Source organism: Mustela putorius, unplaced genomic scaffold, assembly GCF_011764305.1.
Source record: "Mustela putorius furo isolate JIRA1106 unplaced genomic scaffold, ASM1176430v1.1 tig00003834_pilon_pilon_pilon, whole genome shotgun sequence".
NCBI lineage: Eukaryota > Metazoa > Chordata > Mammalia > Carnivora > Mustelidae > Mustela > Mustela putorius.
The window spans coordinates 4780650-4806666 of record NW_025421987.1 but is presented as its reverse complement, the minus strand read 5'-3'; the positions used below and the strand labels follow the sequence as shown (position 1 = coordinate 4806666).

At 39.2% G+C, this 26017-nt stretch overlaps 1 pseudogene; it reads right to left on the bottom strand.

Moving 5' to 3' along the window:
* Positions 1-6906: 6906 nt before the first annotated feature.
* On the bottom strand, positions 6907-7315 carry LOC101675477 (annotated as a pseudogene).
* Positions 7316-26017: the final 18702 nt, after the last annotated feature.

The window sequence follows — 26017 nt, the reverse complement described above, 5'->3', positions numbered from 1 at the left end:
CCTGAGCCAAAGGCAGAGGCTTAACCCACTGAGCCACCAGGTGCCCACATTTGTTTTGTTTCTTAAATTTCCACACATGAGTGAAATCGTATTTTATTTGTCTTTCTCTGACTGACTTACTTTGTTTCACATAATACTCTCTGCCTCCATCCACACTGTTGCAATGGCAAGATTTGATTCCTTTTATGGTTGACTAATATTCCATTGTATAAATATACCCTTTCTTCTTTATCCATTCATCAGTTGATGGACACTTGGCCTGTTTTCATAATCTAACTATTGTAGATAATGCTGCTACAAACATCAAGGTGCACGTATCTCTTTTAATTAGTATTTTTGTATTTTTTGGATAAATATCTAGTACTGCAATTGGTGGATCCTAGGGTAGTTCTATTTTTAACTTTTTGAGGAACCTCCATACTGTTTTCCACAATGGTTGCACCAGTTTCCATTCCCACCAACAGTGCAAGAAGGTTTCTTTTTCTCCACATCCTTACCAACACCTGTTGTTTCTTGAGTTATTGATTTTAGCTATTCTGACAGGTATGCGGTGATACCTCATTGTAGTTTGGATTTGCATTTCTCTGATGGTAAGTGACGTTGAGCATGTTCTCATGAGTCTGTTGGCCATCTGTATGTTTTCTTTGGAAAAACATCTATTCATGTTTTGTGCCCATTTTTAATTGGATTATTCATTCTTGGTTGTTGAGTTGTATTAGTTCTTTATGTATTTTGGATATTTTATCAGCTATGTCATTTGCAAATATTTTCTCCCATTCTGCAGGTTGTCTTTTTGTTTTGTTGATTGTTTCCTTCATTGTGCAGAAGTGTTTTATTGTGATGCAGTCCCAATATTTATTTTTGCTTTTGTTTCCATTGCTTCAAGAGACATATCTAGAAAGAAGTTGCTATGGCTGAGGTCAAAGAAGTTACTGGGTCCTTTGCTAGGATTTTGATGGTTTGGGGTCTCACATGTAGGTCTTTAATCCATTTTGGATTTATTTTCCATGTATGGTATAAGAAAGTGATCCGGTTTCATTCTTCTGCTTGTTGCTGTCCAGTTTTCCCAACACCATTTGTTGAAGAGACTGTCTTTTCCCATTGGATATTCTTTCCTGCTTTGTTGAAGATAATTGAACTTATAGAAGTGGGTTCATTTCTGGGTTTTCTTTTCATTTCTATGGATCTAAGTGTCTGTTTTTGTACCAGAACCATACTGTCTTGATCGCTACAGCTCTGTAACACAAATTGAAGTCTGGAATTGTGGTGCCTCCAGTTTTGTTTTTCTCTGTCAAGATTGCTTTGGCTATTCAGGGTTTTTTGTGGCTCCATACAAATTTTAGGATCATTTGTTCTAGCTCTTTGAAAAATGCTATTGGTATTTTGATAGAGATTGCATTACATGCATAGATTGGTTTGGGTAGGACAGACATTTTAACAATATTTATTCTTTCAATCCATGTCTTTCCATTTCTTTGTGTCATCTTCAATTTCTTTCATTAGTGTTTTATAGTTTTCAGAGTACAGGTCTTTCACCCCTTTGGTTAGTTTATTCCTAGGTATCTTACTGGCTTGGGTGCAATTACAAATGGATTGATTCCTTGATTTCTTTTTCTGTTGCTTTACTATTGGCATATACAAATGCAAGAGATTTTTGTATACTGATTTTTCTATCCTGCAACTTTTCTGAATTTATCAATTCTAGCAGTTTGGGGGGGTGTCTTTTTATATAGAGTATTATAAAATCTGCAAATAAAGAATGTTTTACTTCTTCTTGCCAGTTTGGATGCCTTTTATTTCTTTTTGTTGTCTGATTGCTGTGGCTAGGACTTCCAGTACTATATTAAGTAAAAGTGGTGAGAGCAGACAGCTTTGTCTTGCTCCTGATCTAAGAAGAAAATCTCTCTTTTTCCCTTTGAGTATGATGTTAGTTGTTATATATGGCCTTTATTATGTTGAGGCATGTTCCCTCTAACCTTGTTTTGCTGAGGGTTTTTATAATGAATGGATGTTGTACTTTGTCAAATAATTTTTTCTGTACCTACCAAAATGATCATATGGTTCTTATCCTTTCTTTTATTAATGTGATGTATCACATGGATTGATTTGAGAATACTGAACCACCCTTGGAAGCAAGGCTAAATACCACATGATCATGTTGAGTGATTTTTTTTAAAAATGTATTATTGGATTCAGTTTGCAACTATTTTATTGAGGATTTTTGCATCTATGTTCATGAGAGATATTGGCCTGTAGTTCTCTTTCTTTTGTGGTGTCTTTAGCTGGTTTTAGTATCAGTGTAATGCTAGCCATGCAGAATAAATTTGGAATATTTCCATCCTCTTCCATTTTTTCGAACAGTTTGAGAAGAACAGGTATTAGCTTTTGAATGTTTGGTAGAATTCTCCTGTGAAGCCACTTGGTCCTGGACTTTTGTTTTGGGGAGTTTTTTGATTATTGATTTAATTTCTCTGCTGGTAATCAGTCTGTTCAAGTTTTCTATTTCTTCCTGTTTCAATTTTGGTAATTTTTGTTTCTAAGACTTTATCCATTTCTTCTAGATTATCTAATATTTTGCCATATAATTTTTCATAATATTCTCTTATAAGGTATTTCTGTGGCATTTGTTATTTTCCTCTTTCATTTTTTATTTTATTTATTTAGACCTTCTCTCTTTTCTTTTTGATAAGTCTGGTTAGAGGTTTATCAATGTTTTGAATTTTTTTCAAAGAACCAGCTACTAGTTTCATTGATTGGTTTTTTCTCCTCCTCCTCCCCCTCCCCCTTTCCTCCTTCTTCTTTTCTTAGCTTCTATTTCACTTACTTCTGCTTTAATATTTATTATTCCCTTCCTTCTGCTGGCTTTAAGCTTTGCTATTCTTTTTCTAGCTCTAGTAGGTGTAAGGTTAGGGTCTTTATTTGAGATTTTTCTTGCTTCTTGAGGTGGGCCTGTATTGCTATAGACTTCCCTCTTAGGACCTCTTTTGCTGTCCCAAAGGTTTTGGACCATTTTCATTTTCACTTTTTCCATGTATTTTTTTATTTCTTCTCTGATTTCCTAGTTGAACTATTCATTGTTCAGCAGTGTGTTGTTTACCTCCCCGTATTTGTAGTCTTTCCAGATTTCTTCTTGTGGCTAACTTCTAGTTTCATAGCATTGTGGTCAGAAAAGGTGCATGATATGACTTGAATCTTTCCTATTTATCAAGGCCTATTTGGTGACCTAATATGTAATCTCTTCTGGAGAATATATTCCATGTGCACTTGAAAAGAATATGTATTCTACTGTTTTAAGACAGAGAGTTCTGAATATATCTATAGCCCATCTCACCAGTGTGTCATCCAAAGCCATTGTTTCTTCTTTTTTTTTTCTTTGATTTACTGTTTAGATGATCTGTCCATTGCTTTAAGTGGAGTATTAAAGTCCCCTACTATTATTATGTTATTATCAATTAGTTCTTTTATGTTTGTTATTATTTTTATTTGGGTTACAAATATTTAAGTGCTGCCATGTTGGGCACATATTTACAATTGTTATGACTTCTTGTTGGACTGTCCCCTCTATTACATAGTGTTCTTCTTTGTCTCTTGTTACAGTCTTTATTTTGAAGTCTAATTTGTCAGATATAAGTATTGTTACTCCAGCTTTCTTTTACACCAATTTGTATGTTAAGTGTTTCTCTATCCTCCCATTTTCAGTCTGCAGGCAACTTTAGGCTTACAGTTAGTCTCCTGGGGTGCCTGGGTGGCTCAGTCAGCTGAGTGCTTGTCTTCAGCTTAGGTCATGATCTTAGGGCCCTTGGATTGAGCCCTGGGTTTGGTTCCCTGCTCAGCAGGAGTCTGCTTCTCCTTCTCCCTCTGCTCCTCCCTCCTGCTTGTGCCTCTCTCTCTCTCTCTCAAATAAATAAATAAAAATGTTTAAGAAATAGTCTCTTCTAGGCAGCATATAGATAGCTGTTTTTTTTTTAAAGATTTATTTTATTTATTTATTTGACACAGAGAGAGAGATCACAAGTAGGCAGAGAGGCAGGCAGAGGGAGAAGTAGAAGCAGGCTCCCTGCTGAACAGAGAGCCCAATAAAGGGCTCGATTCTAGGACCCTGAGACCATGATCTGAGCCGAAGGCAAAGGCTTAACCCACTGAGTCACACAGTCACCCAGGAACCTGTTGTTTTTTATAGCTTCTGACACCCTAGGTCTTTTGCTTGGAACATTTAGTCCATTTATATTGAAAGTAATTATTTGTAGATATGTATTTATTGCCACTTTATTTCTTGTTTTGTGGTTGTTTCTGGAGATTTTCTCTGATCCTTTCTCAGGTTTTGCTGATTTTCTTTAGTGTTATATTTGGATTTCTTTGTCTCTATTTTTTGCATGTTTATTAAGTTTTTGATATATGCTCGTCATTAGGTTTGTACATAACCTTTTCTGCAAACAGCAGTCTATATTAAGTTGATGGTTGTTCAAGTTTGAGCCATTCTTTTCTCTCCTCCTGTTTTAGGTTTATGGTATTATCTTTTATATCCTTTTTTGTGTGTGTGAGTTCCTTGATTGATCTTTACAGAAATACTCATTTTTACTGTCTTTTTGTTTTCTGCCTTTTTACTGTCACTGTGGTCTCTCCTTTCCACTCAAAGAATCCCCTTTAATATTTCTTGCAGGGCTGGCTTAGTGGTCATGAACTCCTTTAATTTTTGTTTGGGAAACTCTTTATTTCTGCTTCTATTCAGAATGGTAGCCTTCCTGGATGGAATATTCTCGGCTGCAGGCTTTTCCCATCCAGCACTTTGAATATATCATGCCACTCTCATCTTCTTCTTCTTCTTCTTCTTTTTTTTTAAGATTATTTATTTATTTATTTATTTGACAGACAGAGATCACAAGTAGGCAGAGAGGCAGGCAGAGAGAGAGGAGGAAGCAGGCTCCCTGCCACGCAGAGAGCCCGATGCGGGGCTCAATCCCATGACCCTGGGATCATGACCTGAGCCGAAAGCAGAGGCTTTAACCCACTGAGCCACCCAGGCACCCCTTTGCCACTCTCTTCTGACTTGTCAAGTTTCTGTTGAAAAATGTCCAGCCAGTTTTACAGGTATTTCCTTGTATGTTAATGACTTCTTTTGTCCTGCTTAAAATTTTTTTCTTTAGCACCATATTTTGCAAATTTAATCACTGTATGTCATGGCATTGGCCTACTTTTGTTGATTTTAATAGGAGTTTTCTGTTTCTCTTAGATCTGGTTATCTGTTTCCTTCCCCAGACTAGGAAAGTTTTCAGCTATTATTTCTTCAAATAAAATTTTAGCCTCCTTTTCTCTTTCTTCTTCTTCTAGACCTCCTATAATGAAAATGTTATAACTTTTGATGGCGTCACTGAGTTCCCTTAATCTATTCTCATTTTGGATAATTCTATTTTCTCTCCTTGTCCAGTTTCATTGCTTGCCATTTCTTCATATTCTAGGTCATTAAATTCATTCTGCTTCTTCCAGTATGTTGTTCATTATATCAAGTGTGTTTCTAATCTCATTTATTGTACTCTTCATCTCTAATTCTTTTTTAGATCTTTTATCTCTGTGATAAGGATCTCACTGATGTCCTCTATTCTTTTCTCAAGCCCAGTGACTATTCTTATGATCACTGCTTTAAATTCTCCAGCAGGCATGTTATTTATATCTGTTTCACTTAAATCTCTGGCTGTGCCCTTGTCTTATTCTTTCATTTGGCATAAATTCCTCTGCCTTGGCTTTTAGTCTAAGTCTGTGCCTTCTTCTGTGTGTTAGAAAAGCTAGTTATAGGTTGGGGGAACCAGGTGGTGGGTATTAGGGAGGGCACGGATTGCATGGAGCACTGGGCGTGGTGCAAAAACAATGAATACTGTTACACTGAAAAGAAATAAAAAATTAAAAAAGAAGAAGAAGAAGAAGAAGAAGAAGAAGAAGAAGAAGAAAAGCTAGTTATGTCTCCCGCTCCTGAAAGTAGTGACCTTATGAAGAAGAGGTCATGAAGTGCCCAGGGCCCGATGCTTCAGGGAGTTTCTCCTGTGCATGCCATGTGTACTATGCTGTTGTGTTCTGGCTGCTTGTCCTTCAGGCCAGTCATCTGCAGAGGCTCTCCTTGACTGCTGGGGGCAGTGTTTTGATCCATGGCCCAAATGTGGAGTGTTTTAACGAGGTGTGTTTTGATCTGCTTGTGAAATGAGACCAGTCACCACCTGTCTTACATTGGCATGGTAAGAGTAACAAACATAAACTGAGTGTGGGAGAAAAACGGAAGCTGGAATTGAAAATGGAAAGAGCTGTTTGTGAGATCAGGAGAGATTCCCACAGACTTCCAAAATAACCATGTGAGGTACAATGGGTAAGGAAGAAAATCAAATTTAAGGACATCTATTAAATTATCTGCCCAGCATTGTTATCTGTGAGTTTTCCACCAACATCCCAGCTTCCCTAAACACACACACACACATACACACACACACACACACACACACACACACACACACACACACATCCCAACTTGAGTGTGGCTACAGTAAGTTCTAGAGTTTGGCTTCATCACTGTTAAGCACAGTTGGCTGGTTCAAGGTGGATATCTGAGCCAAGAGGTTTTCATCAGAATCTTCAAGAACTTTTTTTATTTTATCTTATTTTTCCCAAGGACTTTTTAGGGGCACGTGCACCCGAATGTTTATAGCAGCAATGTCCACAATAGCCAAACTATGGAAAGAACCTAGATTTCCATAAACAAACTTTTTATTTTAGAAAATTTTCTATTCACAGAAAAGTTGTGAAGATAGTGTACCTCACATGCACACCCTGTTTCCCCTATTGTTAACACCTTACATTAGTATGGTACATTTTTTATAAACAACCAATATTGATATGTTACAATAAGACCTATTTTATTTTTTAGCCTTTTGATTTTTTTATTACTCAAAAAAGCTTCATTTTTTTATTTAGCTTTCTGACTCTGCGCTTGTGCCTTCAACACTTTCACAACGATTTTCTGCTCCTCGATAAGGAAAGCATGCTTGATCCTGTCACGAACACACTTAGCACACATGGAACCACTAAAGACCTTGCTGACATGTTTTTTCATTTTAGACAACCTCATAAGAACTTTAGGTCTCACAGCACGAACTCCTCGAAGTCAGCCTGGGCACATGCCACATGCAGATTTTGGTGCTTTCTCAACCTTCTTGGTATAAAGGTAAACAATTCTATTACCCGGCGTCCGGGACAGCCTTGTTTTGTTAGAGGCTGTATTGTAGGACAGACTATGACAGTAGGTCAAACACTGGACCATTCTGAATGCCTACGGACACCGCCCCCCAAGACTTATTTTATTTTTGATGACCTTAACAGTTTTGAGGAGTACTGGTCAGGTATTTTATAAAATGTCCCTCAGTTGAAATTCATCTGTTTTTCTCCTGATAAGATTTAGGTTATAGGTTTTGAGGAAAAAGACCACAGGGATAAATTGTCATTCCTATCACATCATGTCAAGGGTGCTTACTATCAACATGACTCATCAGCACCACTGATGTTAATTGTGATCACTGAAAACTGATTTGTCTGTTTTCTCCACTACTAAGTTACTCTTTCCCTATTCCCATTCTGTAGCATTTAAAACGAAGTTGCTATGCAAAATTCACACTTCAGGAATAAAGAGTTATGTTCCACCTACATAAGTATCTACATAAATTATTTGAAGTTTTTCTACAGGAGATCTTTCTTTCATCATTTATTTATATTAGTATGAGTTCACGGATATTTCTTTTATATTTTGAGTTATAATTCAACACTACATTCTTGGTTGCTCAAATTATTCTAGCTTTGGCTATCACCAGTTCTTGCTCCAGAGATTTTTGAACTGGTAATAGAATACTTTCTGGGCAGCTAAGTATATTTTATATAAAACTCAAAATTGTCAGAAGCCAATTTTTTTCTGCCAGAATAGATAATTGATGGAATTAAGTGTACAGAGAGAAAGGAAAGAATAAGAAACCACCCAAAAAAGCAAAAGCAGATACCTTTACTCTCTCACTTCATGTTAGACCTTCATCCTGAGACCCTGTTATCCTATCCTGAGGATTTGTGTCCCATTCCAGTTTCTGCAAACAAAATCCCTCTTTTTTTACTAAATTAGATCTATTTCTTCAACCTAAAGAGTTAAAGCTACAGAAAGATACTTTATTATTCAGGCGAGGGCACAGGTAAAGAAATTGCACATAATGGCCCTTGATACATAGAGGTTGAGAGTTTTGTGTTTCCCTCAGTTTCTGTCCCATTCTGCCCTTCTCAGTCCTGCCTTGGAGGCTCTGATGATAATTGCTATCAACATCCCCAGCTCGGCCCATCTCTGGAATCAATAAGATCCAGGCTACGTGTCCTTACCCTCTAAATTGAATTTGGATACCTTGGAGTCTGAATAAGCCCTTGACAGAAGCTTCCCAAGTGACGCTGAAAACCAGCACTACCCAAAGGACTCAAATCATGAGTCCCTCTCCTCTAGCTGTCTCAGGAAATTTGATGCTAGTCTGGTGAACTTGAGATTCCCTTTTTATTTTGATCTTAGTTCCCTGACCCTCCAACACCTCTTCTGCTGCTCTGATCAGTTTTCCAATTCTATGAGAAACATACCTACTACCTCCACCACGCTTCCCTGACTCCACCCAACTTTTTTTTTTCTCTCTATTTTTGGTACCATTTTCTCCAGTCCCCGGTAGTAAGCCCCAAAATATCACATTGGCACTCAGTGTTTACTATGTAAACTATGTTTACTATATAATACTATGTATTATGATGACAGTTTAAGAGTTAAAGAGAAATTTCATTCTATTTCAAGAACAAACTTTTGGGGCACCTGGGTGGCTCAGTGGGTTAAAGCCTCTGCCTTCAGCTCAGGTCATGATCCCAGGGTCCTGGGATCGAGCCCCGCATTGGGCTCTCTGCTGCGAGGGGAGCCTGCTTTCTCCTCTCTCTCTGCCTGCTTGTGATCTCTGTCAAATAAATAAATAAAATCTTTAAACAAACAAACAAACTTTTAAGGTAGATAGTATTCCCATATCACAAATTAGAAAACTGTCATTCAGAGAGATTCACTGACTTGTGTGTCACAATAGGGTTGAAGGTGGGATTCAACCAATGACTGCTGATTGCAAGAGCCATGCTCCTGTGGTACCATACAGCATACATTAAAAATTATTGAGTTAAGCTGAATCCCTATTCTCTGGTTGAAGGGAACATATAGTGATCTTATGTGTCAGCCTTCTTGATATGGCCAAGAAAACTATCAGATATGCATATATAACCAACATAGTGCCCATCTATATCATCATTTTACAGAAATTCTTACAGAGTGGATTTTTCCTTTCACAAATATATTGTAGTAGGTATGAGAAAGTTAGAGAATAAAACTAATTTGTAATCATTAGTAATTTGTTATGATAACTAAAAACAGGATTTCAGCATTATTTTATTTAGTTAAAATATAATTCAAAACAATGACAGACATTTTAGGAGTTGGATTATATTTTGTTTTAATTGGAAGCTAAAAGTCAGCTCCACTAAAAGGTATATAGAGGACTTCAGTACAAACTTGTTTAGACTGGGAAATTTACTGACGGCCATTTGTTTGATAGTTGTGCATATTTCCAATGAAGTTGCTGTCTTAGTTTTCTATTGTTGCTCTAACAAATTACAATGTATTTAGTGGCTTAAAACAGCACAAATGTACTATCTTACCATTCTATAGGTGAGAAGTCTGACAAGGTTCTCACTAGCCTAAATTCAAATGCTATGTTCCTTTCTGGAACTTAGGGCAGGATTCATGTCTTTGCTCATTCAGGTTGTTAGCAGAATTCAGTTCCCTGTAGTTGGAGGAATGAAGTCTCCATGTCAGCTGAGGGCTATTTCCAGCTTCTAGAGACCACTGTATTTCTTGGCCCTTGGTCCCCTTCCTCCGTCTTCAAACCCAGCAATGGTGGGGGGGGTGGGGGGGAGCTCAAATCTCTTCTCTTTCTTCTTTCTCTTCTCTTTGACTCAGCCTGGAAAGTCTCTCTGCTTTTATGGACTCCTTTCTGTAGATTAAGTCCACACAATCCAGGATAATCTCCCCATTTGAAGGTCTGTTCCTTTAGCCACAACCACAAAGTCCCTTTTGCCAAGTAAGGTAATACATTCACAGGTTCCCCGCATGAGTGCCTGGGCATATATGGGAGGAGCGATTATTCCACCTACCGCAGCTGCCAGATCACTGTAACTTTTAACCTCGTAGACCTTTACAGTAATTTAAACTCACATTCATTTGCTTCACTAGAATAAACAAAAGCATTTCAATCATTTATCTTCATTTTGTTTTTTTCTTAATTTTTCTTCCACCAATAACCTTGTCCTCTGCCCACAAAATTTATCAAATGAATTTAGGTTTTTGTGGGGTTTTTTTAGATTTTATTTATTTATTTGGAGAAAGAGAAGCACCCAAGTGCGGGAAGGGGCAGAGGGAGAGGAAAAGAAAGAATCTCAAGCAGACTCCACACAGAGCATGGAGCCCAAAACTCGATTAAATGATCCTGAGATTATCACCTCAGCTGAAATCAAGAATCCGATGGTTGGGGCGCCTGGGTGGCTCAGTGGGTTAAAACCTCTGCCTTCCGCTCCGGTCGTGATCCCAGGGTCTTGGGATCCAGCCCCACATCGGGCTCTCTGCTCAGCAGGGAGCCTGCTTCCTCCTCTCTCTCTGCCTCCCTCTCTGCCTACTTGTGGTCTCTGTCTGTCAAATAAATAAATAAAAATCTTTAAAAATAAAAGAATCGGATGGTTAACCAACAGAGCTATCCGGGTCCCCTCAAATGAATTTATACAAAAATTTCATTTATATTAATTTTTCTAAACGATTTTCATGAACAACACATTTGACAAGTTCTGTTTGCCTTTTCATTTCATGGTACGACCCATTCACTGACTTAATCTAATCTGAAAGGGATTTAGACTCTTCTTGAATGTTGAAATGGTGCTTTCACAGCAGACAGGTTTCTTGAGGAATAGGAATCACTCATGCTTTTTTCTATAAGGAAATTAAAATTTTCAGTTTTACCAGAGTTAATTCCATCTTTGAACAATGGCTGGTTAGCTTTTAAATAATTCAATCTAACTCCTACTCACCCTTAATAGAACATTCATAATACTACTTAATTAACATAAACTGACTTTTTTCCAATGACCAATTGCTCAGCAAATACATTATACAAATCTCTAGTTCTTATTTTCTCTGTCAATACTTAGCAACTTAGCTTCTATATTAGAAAGGTAAGAAGAAATAAGAAGTACAATTGAAAATCAATTGCAATTATTGTAATTCTTTTTTAGTAGCTCTGGTAAAGGACAGATATTCAGTTATAATTATAATGAAATGAAACTTACTTTTTTTAGCTTTTTCTTCAACTCCCTGAAAAGGTATACTAAGTCTAATTCTCTGTGCCTCTTTTCCTTTCCATCCTTCTTCCTCATGATCTTATAGACAACCAGCTCCAAATATCACATCTACACAGATGAATCTCAAGTCCAATGGCCCATTTTCTCATTCCTAACAAAGCTATATTTGAATACCACTTATTTTTTTTCTAAAGATTTATTTATTTGAGAGAGAGAGAGAGCAAGTATGGGAGAGAGGAGCAAAGGAAGAGGGAGAGAGAGCATCCCAAGCAGACTCCGTACTCAGCACAGAGCCCAGCATAGGGCTAGATCACACAACCCTGAGATCACGACCTGAGCAGAAACCAAGAGTTTAATGCTTGACTGATTGCACCACCCAGATGTCGCAAACAGTCTTTATTAATGCAAAACATCAAAAACATTAGTCATTAATTTTACTATCATTACAACTACTGTACTTAAAGAGTTGAAGATGGAGAACACAAAGAAGGCAGGACAAGAACATGATGGTGGAATGTCTTGGAAATCAAAAGAGATGAGGAATTTGATCATGTGATATTGCAGAGTAAACCAACTCATTCACCAATACTGAATTCTACACACAACTCAAGGTGAAAGAGAACTGAGACAAGGTCGTTGGTCAATTGGCTAATGGCTCTTCTAAATGTAATGACAATTTAAGCTGCCAAAACAGTATATGAGGGAATCTGTTTTCTGGACTATTTGGCAGAAGATGTTAAGAAATGATATGTGAGGAACTGAAAATGCATCTATCAATGGATTTTTCAAGGCATAAATATGATGATACCTCGACACTCCACCTCCTGAGATAAGGCTTAGTTCACAAAGCAGTCTGCTGCCATTGAGTCTTCCATGTCCTGGGCAAATAAATGCTCAATACCCTTAGCTTTACAAAAAACATAAAACAACACCTTTTTTGTTTTGTTTTGTTTTGTTTTGTTTTGTTTTTAGAGAAAGAGTGTACAAGCAAATGGGAGGGGCAGGGGAAGAGAGGGAATCTTAAGCAGACTCCACGTTCAGCATGAAGCCTGACATGGGGCTCCATCTCATGATCCTGAGATCATGACCTGAGCTGAAGAGTCAGACACTTAACTGACTGAGCCATCCAGGTACCCCCAACACCTTTGCTCTTGATAGTGTTTGATGAGTTCCTTGTATACTATCAGCTCTATAGGCCTCCAGGCATGTAGTAGTGCCTGAGGGCCCAGCATATTCAATGTCAGAGTAGACTGCCTTGCTAGAGTACAGCATGCACAGCTACTCTGCCTGTGAGCTCCCTAGGGAAGCATATACATACATCCAACCTCATGGATTCTGCTTCCCTGTTGCTGGCATTGAATCTAGGCAGCAGAAAAGAGATATACATAAGTAGTAAATCAGGAACCACATGAACTTGGGAATTCAGCTACTCTATCAGTCTTTTGAACAATGGCTCCTTAATTATCCCAGAATTTCTCATTTCATTATATCTGCTTATATTTGTTATCTATTCCTGTAAAACATATTACCTGAAAATTTAATTTGTTAAACCAACAAGCATTCAAAATCTCAGTGTCTGTGGGTCAGGAATTTGGAAGTAACTTAATTGATGATTTTGGTATAGGATCATTTATATGATTGATAATCAAGATGTTGGCCAGACCTGCGGTCATTTGAAGGCTTGACTGGGGCTGGTGTAATCACATCCAAGCTCATTCATCACTCATATCTGTTAGCCAAAAGCCTCAATTCTATGCCATGTGACTCTTTCTATACAATAACATGGCAGTTGGCCCAGTGTAAGTGATCTGAGAGACAGCAACTACCAAAAAAAAAGTGTAAAAATATATTATGTGGCTCCCATAATCTCTAGGAGGACCAGATGGTCAGTCTGGAGGGTTCTGCAGGCAAAAACAGCACCCAAGGGGCGCCTGGGTGGCTCAGTGGGTTAAAGCCTCTGCCTTCAGCTCAGGTCATGATCCCAAGGGTCATGGGATCGAGCCCCGCATCGGGCTCTCTGCTCAGCGGGTAGCCTGCTTCCTCATCTCTCTCTGCCTGCTTCTCTGCCTACTTGTGATCTCTGTCTGTCAAATAAATAAATAAAATCTTTAAAAAAAAAAAAAAAAAAAAAAAAAAAAACAGCACCCAAACTTGTAGGACTGTCTCCAGGGGCAGTATCTCAGATGACATTATTGGGAACACACACTGTGGTTCAAACCACTGATACTAAACATTAAAAAACACAATCTGCACCACTGATTCCCCTAAAAGCCATATTTTCCTTGCCAGAAAAGAATGGATTCTGTTTGGCACATGGTCCTCAAGTTGACTCTTCCATATCAAAATCTTAAGCACTTCACTGGTAAAACCAATGTCTTTGCCCTAAATATAAAAGGAAACCGACAAAATAATTTCTGATTTCTATCTTGGGGAGGATAACTTCTGAATATGGAAAATTTCCCAAACTAAAGTACGGTATTCCAAAGATGCTGGACAATAACAAAGACTAAAATGGTCTACTCCACAAAATCACAAAATCTAAAAATACCCCCTTCTGTATGAAAATTTGCGAATAACAGTACTGTAACAAACCATGATCTACAATGTAACATATTTATATTGTAACTTATTATAATATTGTATAATAATATAAGCCATGATATCCATAATATCTATAATATCCATGACCTATAGATAGTACCCTTAGATCTATATCATGAAAGTATTGCTCTCATGACATTTTATAATCTATGAACTAAATTGTAAAGTTAAACACTACCAGCACACTCTCTATATGAGGACAGAGTATTTTTTAAAATAAATAATTGAGAGAGCAAGGGTGAAAACAGAAATAGACAATACAGGGGGTTCTGGGTGGCTCAGTCAGTTAAGGCGTCTTCCTTTGGCTCAGGTCATGATCTCAGGGTCCTGGGATTGAGCCCCACATCCATTGGGCTCCTTGCTCAGCAGGGAGCCTGCTTCTCCCTCTCCCTCTGCCGCTCCTCCTGCTTGTGCTCGCTCTTTCTCTTTCTCTCTGACAAATAAATAAAATACTTTTTAAAAAAATAGATAATACAGTTCTGCAAGTGGCCATAAGACTAGGGTTGACAAGACTTACTTCTTCCACCACACCTTCCATGTTCCTTTGTTCTAAGTCAGCAGCCCAGCTCTTCGGGGCTATTTACCTAGTGAAATTCCTAACGGATAGGAGGGTTTAGTGCCCGAGTATATGGAATTACAGCAGTCTACCATTAATTTTTACCAATGTCAGTGATGATATGAGAAAGGAGAATTTGTTGAAGCTGCACATAATCTCAGTGTTGGTTATAGTCACTATGCTACCTTGTTTATGAACCCATTAAGCAAGTACTACACAAACTAGAAAAAAAAAAAAAAGGCACCTAGAATGACATGTCCTCTTGTCTACTTGATCTTTGAGATCCTCTCTGCAGTGGGTCACCTCTCATGGACATATACATATGGCATATATATTCTCATATCCCAAAAGATACATCTACCTACCATTTCCTCAAGTGTCCCTACGAGTCCTCCCATATTATTTCACACAATTCAGTGAAAATATTCTGTATATTGATCCATTTCCTCAGGCCATCTCTCTTTCCAGGCCAATTAGGTAATGAAATATTCTAGTCCAAGCTTTGCCAATGAAGAGGATTTCTCTTCCCCCAAATTCCTTCAAGACCACCTCTAAGTCTATTTTTTTTTTTAAGATTTTTATTTTTTTATTTGACAGAGACAGTGAGAGAGGGAACGCAAGCAGTGGGTTGTGGGAAAGGAAGAAACATTCTTCCCTCTGAAGAGGGAGCCCGATGTGGGGCTTGATCCGAGGACCCTGGGATCATGACCTAAGCCAAAGACAGATGCTTAATGACTGAGCCACCCGGGCACCCTAAAATAAATCTTTAAAAAAAAAAAAAAGGACCTTACCTGAAACCTGAAACTTTTACCTAGTATTCATCTCTGGAAGAGAGAAATAAGTAAATAAATACTGTAATATAAAAAAATGAAGCTTACTAATACCTCTTCTGAAAGGTATTTTATCTTACTTATCAATTATTTAAGCATATTAATCTTTAATCTCCTGAACTTTTGAAAATTACAGAAATTAATAAAACACCTACACAAACATGACTCCAACACATAAAGCATTTCATATTTTTCCAGCATCTACCACAGGCACTCTGTCTCTTCTTATAATCTCAGTAAATGTTTCTTTGAATAACTGATGGGATCATCCCTAATGTGGTAGAACAGAAACAGTGTAAACTTTGGCACCTAAAAACATCTAGATTAAATTCTAATCTCTAATATTTACCAATTCTGTGACCTGGGGGAAATTAGTTAGGCTAAATCGTGGTCCTTCCAAAGATATCCACGTCGTAGTCACTGGGACCAATGAATATGTCACCTTACATGCAAAAGGGACAGATGTAACTAAATTAAGGATCTTGAGATGGACAGATTATCTAGGATTATCCTGGTGGGCCCAATGTAATTACAAAGGTCCTTATAAGAAGAAGGCAGGAAGGTCAGAATCAGAGCTGTAAGGATAGAAGCAGAGACTGGAGGAACCCAGACCTGCTACAACCTGATTTTTGAACTTCTGACCTCCAGAATCGTAACAATACTTTTGTGTTGTTTTTAGTGACTAAAATTGTGGGGATCTGTACAATGGAAAACCAATCCAGGCTCTCTGGGCCTTACTTTCCTTGTGGGAAAGTTGAACTAATATATTTATACCATGAGATTAAAAATAATTTTAAAGCACTCAGCACATAGTAAGTACTCAACTACTAAGCAACTATTATGACAGGTTCTATATTTAGAGCTGAAGCTTAATGTATTGATTAAAAGCTTAAATGCTAAAGTCAGACTGAAGGTATTTCTTTCCAGGCTCCACTACTGGCCAACTCTAGGTTCATTTGTAAAATGAAATTAAGAATAGGTCATCTCATAAGAGTATTGTGAGGTTACCAGACAGAATGGCTAAAATTAACAAGTCTGGAAATGACAAATGTTGGTGAGGAGGTGGAGAAAGGGAAACCCTCCTACACTGTTGGTGGGAATGGAAGATGGTGCAGCCAGTCTGGAAAATAGCATGGAGGTTCCTCAATAAGTTGAAAACAGAGCTACCCTACAACCCAGCAATTGCATATTTACCTCAAAGATACAAAGGTAGTGATCTGAAGGGGCATGTGCACCCCAATGTTTATAGCAGCAATGTCCACAATAGGCAAACTATGGAAAGAGCCTAGATGTCCATCAACGGATGAATGGATCAAGATGATGTGGTATATATATATATGTACACACACACACACACACACACACAGGATGGGAGGATATGCAGCCATCAAAAAATGAAATCTTGCCATTTCCAATGATATGGACGGAACCAGAGGGTATTATGCCAAGTGAAACATGTCAGTCGGAGAAAGACAATCATATACGATCTCACTGATATGTGGAATTTGAGAAACAAGGCAGAGGATCATAGCGGAAAGGGGGGAAAAATGAAACAAGAAACAAGAGAGGGAAAAACTGAAACCCGAGAGGATCTTAAGAGACTCTTAAGAGAAACAAAGTGAGAGTTGCTGGAGGGGAGGACTGGGGTGGACAGGATGGGGTGACGGGGTGATGGCTTTGGGCTAGGGTGAGTGCTGTGAAGTGTGTAAGACTGATGAATCACAGACCTGTACCCCTGAAACAAATAATACATTATATGGCAATTTAATAATTAATTAATTAATTAATTAAAAGTAGGGGGGAAAGACTGTTGTGAGGATTAATTGAAATATTTCACATAAAATCTGGTCCCAGTCTGACGCAAGGCTAGCGCGTAATAAGTACCGGCTTCCAACTACCACTGCTATTCCAACTCCTGCTGTTTGGTTTTGCAGTTTCACCATCGAAGCATCCAAAAACTATCTCTGTCATTTAAAAAGATGTCCCTGTAATTTCCTGCCACCAGATGACTGCATTTTGCCATGGCCACTCACTCTGAACTTCAAAGAATGAGGTTGGCCTAGGGCTGAAAATGGTAGCTTTATCCTGGGCTCACCCAGATTTAACCTTAACTATTAATTCCCCCCAATTCCATTCCAAAGAGAAGGAAAAAAACCATCTTTATTAAAATAACTAAACAAAGCTTCAGTATACTATAATAAATACTAAAACCAATATTTTCGCTTTATTAAACTAAATCCTTAAGATACAATTACATTTCTTCTTTCTTGTCCTAAGCATGTCTTTAACAGCTTATTGTCAGCTGGTCTTTAGACACAGGCTTTCTTCCTGACCACTGCATAATTTAAATTATATAGTCTAGGACTCACATTTTAATAAATCACGAGGGGTGTTTTAAACAGTTCCTGTTTCAGTACCTTCCTTACACTTATGAATTGTGTAATAAATTAGAGATAAAATATAACAAGAAATATAAATCAAAATGTTGAACATGCATAGACATGATTTATTACTAGTCAAAAAGCACTTAGAGGGGCACCCGGCTGACTCAGTCCATATAGCAAGCAACTCTCAATCTCAGGGTCATGAGTTCAAGCCCCACATTGGGCAAGGAGCCTACTTTAAAAAAAAAAAAAAAAAAGGACTTGGGGAGTTAGACAGGAGAAGGGAGTTGAGGGAAATTGGAAGGGGAGGTGAACCATGAGAGACTATGGACTCTGAAAAACAATCTGAGGGGTTTGAAGCGGGGGTGGGAGGTTGGGGGAACCAGGTGGTGGGTATTAGAGAGGGCATGGATTGCATGGAGCACTGGGTGTGGTGTAAAAACAATGAACATTGTTACGCTGAAAAGAAATTAAAAAATGTTTTTAAAAGGCACTTAGAAAGTGAGAAACTGAGAAAAATAGGGGGAATTAATTTCTGGTTTTCGTGAGGTTTTCTTCTGATGGTATGTTCATGAACATCCCCATCGTGGCCACCATGAAAAACCACAAAGAGAAAAAGAACACTGACCTTACACGGAAACAACTCACTTTCCGATTTAGGTGGGAGGTCAAGGCGTGCGCATTTGCAATATTTGTATTTGCCCTCACTCACGCCGCATGAGTCAGTCAACCTAACAAGTTTCTGGTCCATGGACTAAATTTGAGTTAGAGTGCATATATAATTCGTCCCCTAAACTAAGACACTTTGGAGAGTAAAAGGGGGGCACACTTAGTAATTATGCCAGAAAATAAGTGCAAATTGATGCTGTCCTGGACAACCTGGGCACATGGTCAATGTGGTCATCATTGTTTGAATGGGTGTGACATGACCTTGGGGGGAGACAACCAGAGGGGAAAGCAGGAAGGTACTAGCACTACACCACCATTTATTTTTAAGATTTATTTTATCTATTTTAAAGAGAAAGAGAGAGAGAGAGAGTGCGTGCAAGAGGAGGGGTAGATGGAGAGAAAGAAAATCTCCCCCAGACTTCCCACTGGGCAAGGAGCCCCACATGGGTTTCAATTCCACAACCCTGAGATGGTGACCTGAGCCAAAATCAAGAATCAAAGGTTTAACCGAATGAGCAACCCCAGTGCCCTAGTACTACACCATCCTAAAGCTGACTCCACTCGTATGTTCACGGCACCCCTTGGCTTTCAGAGCATCCTTCGCAACGTTGAAAACCAGCCTCAATGCTTTATTTGTTGTCTGAGAGCTACAGCCCAGGAAACTATTTCAGGTTGCTCTGAAGAACTCTGAAGCTTATCAGCTCCAGGAGATTGTATACACAAGAAGGGGAGGGAGTATAAGTGGTTCTAAGCAATTCTCCAAATTTTTGCATGTCACAAGGTCTCATTTGTTACAGCTGTTCAAATTAAGGATTACTGATTTCCACATAGACATGAGAAAGACCCTTAGGTCATCTTAGTACATTATGTATCTATCATTTCTGATTGTTTAAAAATACCGCTTGCATGCCTCTGCTGAACTGGTTTTCCAGTTCTTATGTTTGATTCCTCCTCGAAGTCACTTGAGACAGTCACTGAAGACTTACATCGTTCACCTAATGTAGATTTAGTGTACATTTACAGGGCTGCTTGGCTCCCTGAGTCTCAAGCTTAGAACAGAGAACCAAAGAAGAAACCAGCAGCTCTGGATATTCACTGTCCCCCAGTCCCATAATTATCTTCTTTAATGCTGTTCTCTGATGTAACTCCATGCCCATTTATTATTCAAAAAATGTTAGTATCCAAAAAAAAAAAAAAAAAAAAAAAAAAAAGTTAGTATCCTTATGTGCGAGGTACCTTTAGAGATGAATAAGAATTTCTTACGGAGCAGCAAATCCTATAGAAAGACAGATTAGCACACGAGCGTGCCTCAGCTCTCATCAGCGTTGACCTTGCTGTGCAATGCAAGCAGAGGTTTGGAAATGTTCATACAAAGATGTGATAGTGCGAGGAGAGGCGTGCCTAAGAAAATCTGAGGGAATAAGAGATGCACTTATAGAGGGTGTGACTCCTAAAATAAGAACCAACACTCTGGACATTCCAGGCAGAGGAAACAAAATAAAAAGGTCCAGAAACTTGAAACCCTGGTGCTGAGGGAAACAAGAGCATTTTGATGTAAGAGTATACTGGGCTCCGGATGGAATCGTGAGGCTGGAAACAGACAAAGGGCTTTGATAGCATCATGAAGCATTTTGTTTGCCAACCTAAGGAGTTTGGAATTTAGCTCATCTGCTGGGGTGAGCCCGGAGATCTTTACATATTCTTAGGTTCAGGAAGATTCTAATGACCTTCTGAAGTTGAGAGCCACAGAGACAGGAAAGTCTGTAGACTGGAATTAGGAGAAGGGGGTAGATGTTTCAGACGAGAGGTAAAAACTACGCGGTGATGGGACGGATGATAAAGAGTTGGTGTTCAGGGAGGCCTGTAGGTTGTAGACATGCTCCAGCTCTGTGACTTGGGCTACTGGATCAGTTTTGATCACATTAAACTGTACCAGACCAGACAATGTTCCAGAAGACTTCACCGAGGGAACAAGATGTTTCTCAAAGAAATAAAATTAAATAAATAAATAAGTACGGCTTTCACAACATATCTGCTGCGTCGGAACTTTATTTGCTGGTGGAACAGGGATTTGGAAGACGCTGGCATTTTCAAGTGTTGATGCTAAACATTCATTACCTTCAGAGTCTCTTTTTTGGGGGGCAGGCAAGAGGACAGAGATACCCCCTCAGTGATACACAGATAAAGCAATTCCCAAACACCCCTCTGAAGATGCTACAGACTGATAGGTTAAGCCTTTCCTTAACAGAATGTTTTGGTTTTCACTTAGTAATAGCTTGCAAGAGGAGGATGCAGGAGGCTAAGTGCTATTATTCCCGTTTCCCAGAGCTGACAACTCAAGACCACAGCTGAACACAGCAGGTCACTCACACCCGTCTTTTCGGCTTATTCCCAAATGTCCAATCCTGTCTTTGACAAGAACAGTCTTCTGTTTACCCCCACATATCATTACTCTTCCCTCGCGGGAAGGAAGAGGCAAGAACACACGCTCATAAAACATATCTTCGTAGGTTCCGGAGGAGGAACCAGGGAAGAGAGAAAGGCCGAAGGTCTAGGGGAGAATTAGAATTGCCGGGACGGGTTCTGGAGAAGGTGGGGCAGGATGGGGCCTCCACAGCCAAGAGGACGACCTTTCACCAGGAGAAAGGACAAGTAAGGACACAGGGGACTTTTTTGCAACGTGTTGGAAACTGAGGCGAGCCACACCTGAGGAAGCAGGAAGAAACCCGGTGCTGGGTGTGAGAAGTGGGGAGTGTTTGGGGAGCTGACCATGGCGAGTTGGCACTGAGAGGCGGCAAGACAGGTTTAGCAGCAGCAGACGCAGGACTCACCCTGCAGCTCGTGGCTACGTGGGGCAGGGCCCCGTCTGAAATGAAAAGCAGTGTTCCTTGTCCAAAAATCGTTAAATATTTCAAGACGACAATAGCACAGCGCTATAACAAGCACAGGCACGAGGTCAGGAGACTCAGAGGTCACACGCCCTGATCATCGGTTGAGGGAGAAACGAGTCTATAGATCTGTGCTGCCAGCAGCCTGACTGCCCACAAACCGGATCTGGGGTTCACTCCGCTGTTTCTAACCAAAATCTCTCACCATGAGGAAGAAGAGAATTAGGTGGTGAGTCAGTTCCCTCTGATCACAGGCAGTTTTTGACCTCTTGATTCTGTAGCTGAGTGAGACCATTACTCTCTTTCTGTAATGGAAGGTGTTGATATTTATTTGTGGGCAAGTTTTGCTTAACATCCCTAAGTCTTTGGCCAGATTGCTCCATAGGAAAAGCAGATAAATTTGAGCTTAAGAAGTGACTGCATTTCTAAAAACAGAAATCACATCTTTAACAACACAAAATTATTTCATTTCCAACGATTGGAGAACATCTTTGCGGAGCTTCGGGGTGGGGGGAATGTGTTTCTGTGAAACAGCTCTGAGACTAGCCAATTCCCTATATCCATGTAGAGGTTAAATGAGTTACAAGTCCTACTCTATAAACATTACAAGGCAGGTTTCAAATTATATTTAATTTCAGAAAATTGACATTTTATCAGGGTGTTTTCTTCCAACATAAATCCTACTTTACCAAAAAAAAAAAAAAAAAAAAGTGTGTTTTTTCCAAATAGAAAATTTTTTCAATTATTAGTTGGAAATATTTGCTTTAGAGCTAATGATATAATCAAATATTTGTTTAAATACTTGAAAACCTGGCTTGTGTATATAACTCCTATAATTATTTTTGTTGCCATGAACTCTCAAAGATACTGAGCATTCCTGGTGGTTATGTTTTCAAAAATATTTATATTATCAGATTAGATGAAACTATTTTAACTATGTTTGTAGAGATTTTGTAGCAGCCAAAATGCACATGAAGAAACATTTTCAAAATAAATAAAATGATAAAGATGAAATGAAGCAGGTAGTATCTTATCTTCTAGTCCTCCCTCCTGTCTTAAGGACATTTGTTAGTGTAAATGTGCCATTTTTGAAAATCTGTAGGAATGTAAACGACAACCATTTGATTATATAATTTTTCCCCCTTTTTCCTACCATTACAATTTCATGGAGTCAGGCTCACATCAAACTTTGAACCTGCTAATTATCGTGTCTATACTTTGAGCAGTCTGTCAAAATCTCTGTTTTGTCATCTGTGTTATGGAAGTTTTCATTACTAAAATGATTATGGAAGCACCTTAGAAAATGCAATGCATAGAAAGAGAGGAATTATTCACATCACCCCTGTGTTTCAATCCTGACATTATTGTAGTTGAAGACTTGGACATATATACGATGCCTCTGAACCACAGCCCTTCAGCAATTAAGTTTTAACAGCAACCACCACAATGATAATAATAAACAGCAGCAGCAAAACTTACAGGCTTAGATGAGGACTGAGGCTATATGATTAAAAACATCTTTCTCCACTATAAATAGGTAGATACATAGATAGATGATTGATAGATCGTTAAGAACATACATAGATAACAGAGAAGGAGATGATGCTGTAGGAACACGGCTTGTACTCCAGAAATTCTCAACACAATAGAGGACATAAGATAGATTAATAAATACAGCACATGGGAAGATTATAACTGCCCCAAAAGTAGAATATGGGAAAAATGCTAACCGATATCTCTCTTTCTAGAAGACCAGTTAGTCAGATCAAGATGCCTACACTGGCGAAGAAGATATTAGGAACAGAGCGAAGGCATCCTGATCTGGCTAACTTGGTTTTAGAAAAGGCAGCATTATCAGTCAGCATTTATTAGGTCCAAGCGGGACCAGCCACATAATTTGTAAGGCCCATGACAAAAGAAAAACGCAGGTCTCTTTGGTTAACTTTTCCTGGGAATTTCAGAATAGGGGCAGCTGACCATTAAGCTGAGGGCAGGATAGTTCAAAGCTCAGAGCTGCCTGAGTGGCTGCACTGGCCTCGCCCTTGAACAGCAGAAGGCAACCGCTGCCTCCTAGAAGGTGACACAAAATAGGCAACTCCCAAAACATAAGAAGGGGTCATGTGCTAGGCAGCCGATAAAGATGACAAAAGCTCATTATAGAAATAAAATATTTTTTCTCAGGCAGATAATCAAAGTTATGGAGTTTGATCTACTTGCTTTACTCCGAAACTCCTAAGTTTATCTCATAAAGAAGACCCTGACGGTAACACGCATGTACAGCATAGGAAGACATACACAGCCACTCTCTCCTCCCCAGCTTCTTTCCATCAGAGACCATCTTAGAGGTCCCCAACATTTTTTCAAAGCAGTCTCCAACATTTTTTCAAAGTTAAGATTGATCCTAAACCATTCCCTTTTTCTGGCCCAAATCATTTCTTTTCTGTTGCACTGATAACGCGTTGTTTTTTTGTTTTGTTTTGTTTTTTTGTTTTTTTTTTTAAAGATTTTTATTTATTTATTTTACAGACAGAGATCACAAGTAGGCAGAGAGGCAGGCAGAGACAGAGAGGGAAGCAGGCTTCCCGCTGAGCAGAGAGCCCGATGCGGGGCTCGATCCCAGGACCCTGGGATCATGACCTGAGCCGAAGGCAGAGGCTTAACCCACTGAGCCACCCAGGCGCCCCAACGCGTTGTTTTTCACTGTCCATCCATACGCTTCGGAATTACATTCTCTCAGCCCAGTCATGTGACTCTGCTGGAGCTGAGCTGCCCTCTCATACCCCTATTCCTCTTTTTCTTTTCTTTTCTTTTTTTTTTTTTTTAGGAGAGAGAGAGAGAAGAGCACAGGAGAGAGCAGCAGTTGGGGGGGGGGGCCCCGCAAGGCAGGGGGAGTTGGGGAGGGTGATCCTCATAACCTGAGCTGAAACCAAGAGGACACTTCACCAACTGAACCAACCAGACACCCCATCCCTATTCCTTTTAATGCTAATAAGGCCCAGGCCCAACCAGGTTTAAAACCCCCTTTTTCTAGCCACATTCTCAAACTTTAATATGCACTCCAAACAACTAGGGATCTTTTAATATGCAGATTATTATTCAGCAGGACAAGGGCCCGAGAGTCTGCATTTCTAAAGCTCACAGAGGAAGCCTCTGCTGTGATCTGTGGACAACACTGGGAGTGGTAGGACCTAGATGGGTCCACAGGGTCTAGGGTTGTGCCCACTAACTAAAGCAAGTCAATCAACACATAGAAAGCCCAGGGATGGCTGAGCAGAGATGGAAAGAGAAGGTTAGACCTTTTTGTTTCTTCTTCCAGCGAGTTGTACCTGACCCCAGTTCCTCCTCACTCTAGTAATACAGGCCAATAAATCTACTTCTTGTTTAAAGAAGGCTGAATAGGACTTCTTCACTTGCAACCAAAAGAATACCTAGACTATAAACTTTCTTGAGATCTGACAGTGCCCAGGCTGTCCTGAACACAAGGCTGTTCCTTACTTGCTACCTTTGTAACCCACCTACCTTATAGAATTTTGAATTCTGACTCATGATTAAGAGAAATAACTAGGAACAAATATATCATTGCCAAATTACTTGTTACATGTTTGAAATTCACTTACTTTTCTGTTATATTAAATAAGTAAAGCTAACAATACTTACAAGGCTTCTCTTTGATCTACTGAGTAAAAATAAAGGTAGTCCTTAAAAAAATTTATTTCTAATCTGCTAGCCTCCTGTGTTTCCTGTTAACTTCTCTGTGGGTAACTATACCTTCTGGAACCAGGACAAGGGGTACAATACAGCTCCAGTCTGTTGCAGGAAACAGACATTTGTAGAACTAAACTGGTATTCTAAATAGCATGCTGTTGGGTCCTAAAATTCATGTGTCTACAAAGTATACTTACCCATGAAGGTGTAAACTAATTGTTATTCATTCTTGTTAAAAACAAACTGAGATCACTTTGCATTTTTAAAATTGGGCTCTCTGTTAAAGGCACTGTGGACTCCATTAATCATCCTCTAGCCACATGGCATAAATGATTAATCACCCTTGGAGAATAGGTAGGTGGCAGTTCTGAAGATGAGGTTAAGTAAACACTTGAAGAAGTCTTCCTGGTAAAAAAATGACTCATGGTGCTGAGAGGTGATAACGTCATTGTTCTCCGAAACAAACAGAACAGATATTCCCATTACAAGTACAAATAGTAGAGGAATTAGCAAATTCACAAAGCCTGGTTGTTAGCCTTTTGTTGGACAAATTTATACTGAGTCCAAGCCACAGCTGATCAGCACTGTCGTTTTGTAAAGCTAGGATAGATCAAGAGAGCAAAACAACTTGACCAGGTCAGCTCTTACTGAGTTCAGCTCTTGCTCACAGCCTTTCTTCCTTTGTCTATTTCCTTGGACCAGGTGAGGTGCCCTGCGTGGACTCCTGTGGTAAGGGCAGAACCTCGTCACCTGCAGAACCACACCGCACCTGTTTGCCTTTCTGAATCTCTCGCGGCCTCTTCCCACAACCCTCTGCATAGTTAAGCATTTAGCACAAAGTTAGTGTTTTAAATATCTGTTTACTACCTGGACAGGAAAGTTGGCAGATGCTTATATTACAACAAATTCAATTCAAATGGGAAGGGCACCTTTTGCTTGTAAGTTTCTTGCATA